Consider the following 6,000-nt stretch of genomic DNA (forward strand, 5'->3'; position numbering starts at 1 on the left):
GCATTTTAGAGTATGAAATTTTATAGTCATAAATTTGTCAGAATCAACTTGTAAATTTTCATACAAAATACAAGTACCCAAGATAAGTCATATCTTTAAACCCAAATATGCACTTTGACTATTTCAGCTTTAAACCAAGTTCTTGCAACTAATCCAACACTATATAAACATCATAAACATCCTATTTCAACTTTAAACCAAGTTCTTACAGCTAATCTAACACTATACACACATCATAAACATAGTTCTACCACATCCCTTTTGAGTAGATCAAAACATCATTGATGAAGTTAATAATCACCTTTTGTAAGCTCTTGAGTTTGGACTTCTTGAGGGGTTACCTAACTCAATACTATTTAAACTTAAGGATGATTAATCCCAAGTATCCCAAAACCCTTAACTGATGGAAAAGGGGGTGCACTTTTGTTTATGGGCTCTTTCCTTTATATTGGATGATCTTTTGAGTCGTTCTCTTTGGTTACTTACAATCCACTATGCTTCCCTGCAAGTTCACGCCCTTGTGAACGGAAGTTGAGAGCTGTAACTCTCTCTCGAGCCCCGCTCTCTTGACACCCTACCCCTTGGGTTGAGCCTAGCCGGAGCAAACTGAACTTGCCAAATATCAATCAACATGTGATACGATTCCCCTAAGCCAACCAATAGAGTTAGACTTGAGACTCTTCTGATACCAAATGTAAGTTCTTAAGTTTGGACTTCCTAGGAGGTCACTTAGCTAAGTACTTTAGAATACTTAATCCTAAGTATCCCAAAACCCTTAACCAATTGGAAAAGGAGGTGCATTTTTGTTCATAGGTATGCATTTTTGTTCATAGATAATCTTTCAAATCGTTCCCTTTGGTTGCTTACACTTTTGATATATCATAAAGAATCTTATCTAGAAAATGAAGTATTGTTCAAATTAAAAAACATCACTAAAGACTTATATAAGTCAAATAGTGTATAAAATTTTATTTTATGAACATTTCTTTTTGCCATTAGCATATGTTAGTACTCAAAAGTAAGATCTAATTTGGTGAATTAATGACTTTTTCCAAGACGATCTAAAAGATAAACAATGTGAGGAAGAAGATATATATCTAGGATACTCACCCCATTTAATGAACAATAGTCAATGTAAAATCAAATACTCTAGAACTCTGAGACTTTTATATAACACCCATCTTCAATATCGTCACATTTATGTGTAAACTTTTGATCTCCTTTAGTGACAAACACTGAATAGGAACCTTGATTGAATAAACATCTTTAATTGAAATAAGATGATATATTGTAATGTTGGCCCCAAACAATAAGTCAAAGTTGAAGAGATTATAATACTTCTTGAGCTGGTCAACTACTATAACACAAAGACCATAAGAGGGATTTAAAGAAGGAATAAAGGAGCAAAATTAAAATACAATAGAAAGTAATATAGAGATAAAAGTGAGAAATAGAGATAAAAGTAAAAAGATAAAATAAATTAAAAATGAAAGGAATGGAAGAAAAATAAGGGGAGAAGCCTCAAAGTCACATTTGGCATGATTGCATTGTAACTAATTTATACCAAGGATAAGGTCAAAGCTTAACTTAACATAATTTACAATGCTTAAAGCTTAATATCACCTATATGCATTAAATTCACCTTATTTTGCATATATACATGTGTATAGCCATTATTATAGAAAATAAAGATTAGCTTTACTACATGACATAACTATAAATGGCAACATGTGGTAACAACCCAAGCGATAAAAGATAAACTTGAGCATATATTAACCAATATAGAGAATAATAAGAGACAACAACGAGTTTGGAAAATAAATATTACATGAATTGGTGGCAATTGAACCCCTTGATAGTACTCTTAAAAATTGGATAGAAGCACAAGGACCATTCACTACTCGTGTAACTCTTCGTTACCAATATAAATAACTAAAGACAACAACTTAAAAGATAGGTTCAAATATAAAGGGAAAAAGCCTATAAACAAAAATGCACTAGTTTTTCTAATCAATTAAGTGTTTTAAGATATTTAGGGTTAAACATTTATTATGTGATCTCTTGGGAAGTCCAGAAGATTAACTTATAATGGTTTAATTTGTTTTGGTTAGGTTTTGCCCAAGGGGTAGTGTATTAAAAGAGTTGTAGCTTTCAACTTTCATTCACAAAGGCATGAATTTGTAAAGAAGTGTGATGGATTAGAAGAGATAAAAAAGAATAACTTTAAAAACAAATATAAAGGGAAAGAACCTATAAATAATAATACACTTACAAGTAGAGTTGAAGTATATGTAGTGATAAGTGAGAGAGGTGATGCCTCATAATATTGTGTTAGTCGCAAAGCATCATCAAGTGTTGTTAGAGCAAAAGCATGCACAAGTCTCACAAGATTTTAATGAAATGTTAGTTACAACATTCTTAACTTGATCCACTCCCACATATTTGGCTTAACATAAAGTAAGAGGCCAAACGCAAAAAAGCTCTAATATGCATAAATGGCTACATTCAACCATTATATCACTACAATACCATCCCTTAGAGACATGTGGGAAACTTAACAAAGATAACATTTTAAAAATGATTGAATTAATAATGCATATCATCCTTAAGATTCCTATAGAAAAACTCAAGATTGGTAGCAAAAGTAGGAGGAATTGTACTATACTCTGTGAATACTGCCATCAATTCAATCTAATTGTACAACTACAATTACATAGTTGAACAATTACACCAATTATTACTCTAAAGTCAAAGAAGAAGGAGACTAACTTTGTCATGAAGATGAACAGAAAAAACAAAAACAAAATAAAAATAATTGAAAAACTACAAGAAAAGAGAAATTTAGACAATATAAAAGCTATATTTAAACCAAAAGCATAAATCAAACACTCCCAAGCACAATCAAAGTTGTTTGTCACCTCACATAAAATATAAAAATAAAAAATAAAAATATGCACCAAAAACCTTAACTTATATACAAGAGTGAAACTACGAAAATCCCACTATATTAATAATAGTATATAGCATTGTAGCCGCACACTTGGACCTCATAACACAATTTGAATAAATTAATATGATTCTGTAAAAAAACAAAATGCTGCGCGTTGCGTTGCAGCAACACTTGGTTTGCTTTTGTTTTTAAATATTTTTTATTATGATAAATAATTTGTTATGATCTGTCCAATATGCAGGTGCTATTCCTGCTTTTGTATATATTATATCTTTTATCCATATATGATCTATTAATTTATTATTATGTGTATTGTGTTTTATTATTTGTATATATCCTTCTTTCTCCATTATTGTTTGAAGTGGTTTTACTTCTTCTATTTGGAAGTCAATATTAAAATCTCTTGTAATTATTACTGGTTTTTTATTATCTATTTTCTGTATATATTTTTGTAGTTGTTTTATGAATATATGTATATTTGTTCCAGGTTTTCTATGTAAATTTATTATCTGTAATTGTTTTTTATTTTTTTCTAGTGATACATATGACATTGCCATTGTTTCTGTTTTAAAATGTTCTACTATTTCTGATCTGTAGTCATTTGTATGCAATATTGCTATATGTGGGGGTTGTTCATGTATATATGATTTATATTTATTAAAATATAAATCCTCATGTTTTTGTGTTCTTACTTCTTGCATACATATTATATCTGATGTTAATAATTGTGAATCACTCTTTATATCTTCTTGATGTGCAGTAATAGATCTTGTATTTAGAACTTGTATAATTGTTTGGTTAGCTGTTTTTTCTTCTTGTAAATCTATTAAATCAATTTGCCATGGTGCTTCTGTTGTCATTCTTATTATTTCTTTAGCTGTATCTTTATTGATTTTAATATGTTTATGTTCAATTAGTCTATATAAATGTATCCCTTTTAGTGTTTGTGCTCTTGATCATGCAGTATATGCTTGTCCTGGATATTTTGTTTTATATGGGTCATATCCTAATTGCATAACTGTTGATCCTTGTGCTTTATGTATTGTTCTTCCTGCGCATGGTTGTACTGGAAATTGGGTTCTACTTATAACATAGTTTTTATTTTTAGTAATATTTATTGTTCTTGTTATTTTTTTTATTGGTGTCCAGTTTTTATCATTATTTTGCTTTATTGTTATGTTTTCTTTAGCTCTTGTTTTTTCACCTGTTTTTATATTTGGGAATTCTATCCACATTATTTGTTCTTCTTCAATCTGGGTTACATCTTGTAATACTCCATCTGCTCCATTTACAAATCCATCTTCTGTTGCTATATTTTGTGTTATTTCAATTGCCATTTTCTTTTTCAAATGTAATATTTTATGTAGTCCTTGTGTTTTTCTTGTGTCATCTGGCAGCGAGAAATGTGTAGGACAGGAATTTCCATGTTTGTCTTGTGCTTCTATAATTATATCTTTACCTTGTATGTGTTGTATTATTTTTTCATTATGTTCTCTTACTTGTTCATTAGTTGCAAATATAGAATAGTATTCTGTGTTATATGTATCTGTAGTGACTTGTTTATTTATATATTCTAGCTCTTTATCAGTATGTTCTCCTATTTTTATTTTATTTAAAGCTTTTATAAAGATTATATCATCTTTTTGCCTCATTATTTCAGTAAGTTCATAGATTTTAAAATTATTTTTCCATGGGTGGTGTATGGAGACATCATTTTCAGATCTATATATTTTTGTTGAATAAATTGGTGCTTCAAATGTAGGATTTAATTGATAGAAATCACCTGTAAATATACAATCCATCCCACCAAAGTTTATTCCATATGTTGTTTTGAAGCTTTCACATCTTCTATTTATATCTTGTAGCATTTCTATACTTACCATTGATATTTCATCTATTACTAAACATTTTATTGTTGAAAACTTTCTTTTATATTTATCTAATGTGTCATTTGTTAATATTGTTTGACATTGTTTTGATGCTTCTAGTCGAAATGCAAAAGCTGAATGTATTGTTGAACCATTTATATTACAAACTGCTTTTCCTGTAGGTGTTGTTATTAATATTGTTTGTTCTGGTTCATTATTTATATCTTGGTTTGTTTTATAATATCATTTGAGTGTTTCTATAAGTGTATTTAAAAGCATTGATTTTCCAATTCCTGCTCCTCCTGTTAAAAATAAGCACAATTGTTTGTTAGGTTGTTTTATTTTTTTCAATATGAAGTCATCATGTATTATTCTTTGCTTTTTATTAAGAGTTCTTAATAATTAGTGATATTTACTAGTTTCCATAAGGTATTCATCTTGTATTATAATTGTTGTATTTGTTAAAATTTTAACTTTTATATTTAAATTTAAGTTTCTGTTAATTTTCATTTTGAATAAATCTTTCCCTATATCAAATTCATCTGTTTGGTTTGTGTTTATTTCTTGTATATACTGTGCTTGTTCTTTTAATATTTTATTTACTTCTTGTTCTGGATTCTCCCAATCAAATTCACTCTCATTTATTACTTTTTTATATATGTATTAATGTTGTCTTTCATTTATTTGTTCCATATTTGCTTCATATGCATTCATATATGTTGTGTACATTTCTTTAAGATCTTCTTCTTTTCTAAATTTTTTATGTAAGATTAATCTTTCAAATGCCCACTTTTCTGGATCTTTTTCTTTACTAAACTTTATATATCTAATTATATTTTTTTTATGTTTTCGTGTTGTTACTTCTTTTTCAATTATATATTCAATTGTTATCTCTGCTAATGTTAAATCTTCTAATTCTTCTGGTCTTTGCATGTATTTTTCAATTAGTCCAGGTACTGCTATGTCTGTTTCATCTTCTTGCATTTTTGCAAGGTCTTGTTTCGTTTTTAAATGTTTTGTTCGTTGTTCTTGTGGTTTAGTATCAATGAACTTTACAGTTCTAGACATATGATGAAATGGGATTGACAATATCAAAAAAAGTGTTTGTTGAATTGGCATTTCCCTACCACGTATGAAGCTATTTCCTAATAACCGAACTCTATTAAATGCATTTGTCATTCT

The sequence above is a fragment of the Selaginella moellendorffii genome, unplaced genomic scaffold (genome assembly GCF_000143415.4).
Source record: "Selaginella moellendorffii unplaced genomic scaffold, v1.0 SELMOscaffold_101, whole genome shotgun sequence".
In the NCBI taxonomy this organism is placed as follows: domain Eukaryota; kingdom Viridiplantae; phylum Streptophyta; class Lycopodiopsida; order Selaginellales; family Selaginellaceae; genus Selaginella; species Selaginella moellendorffii.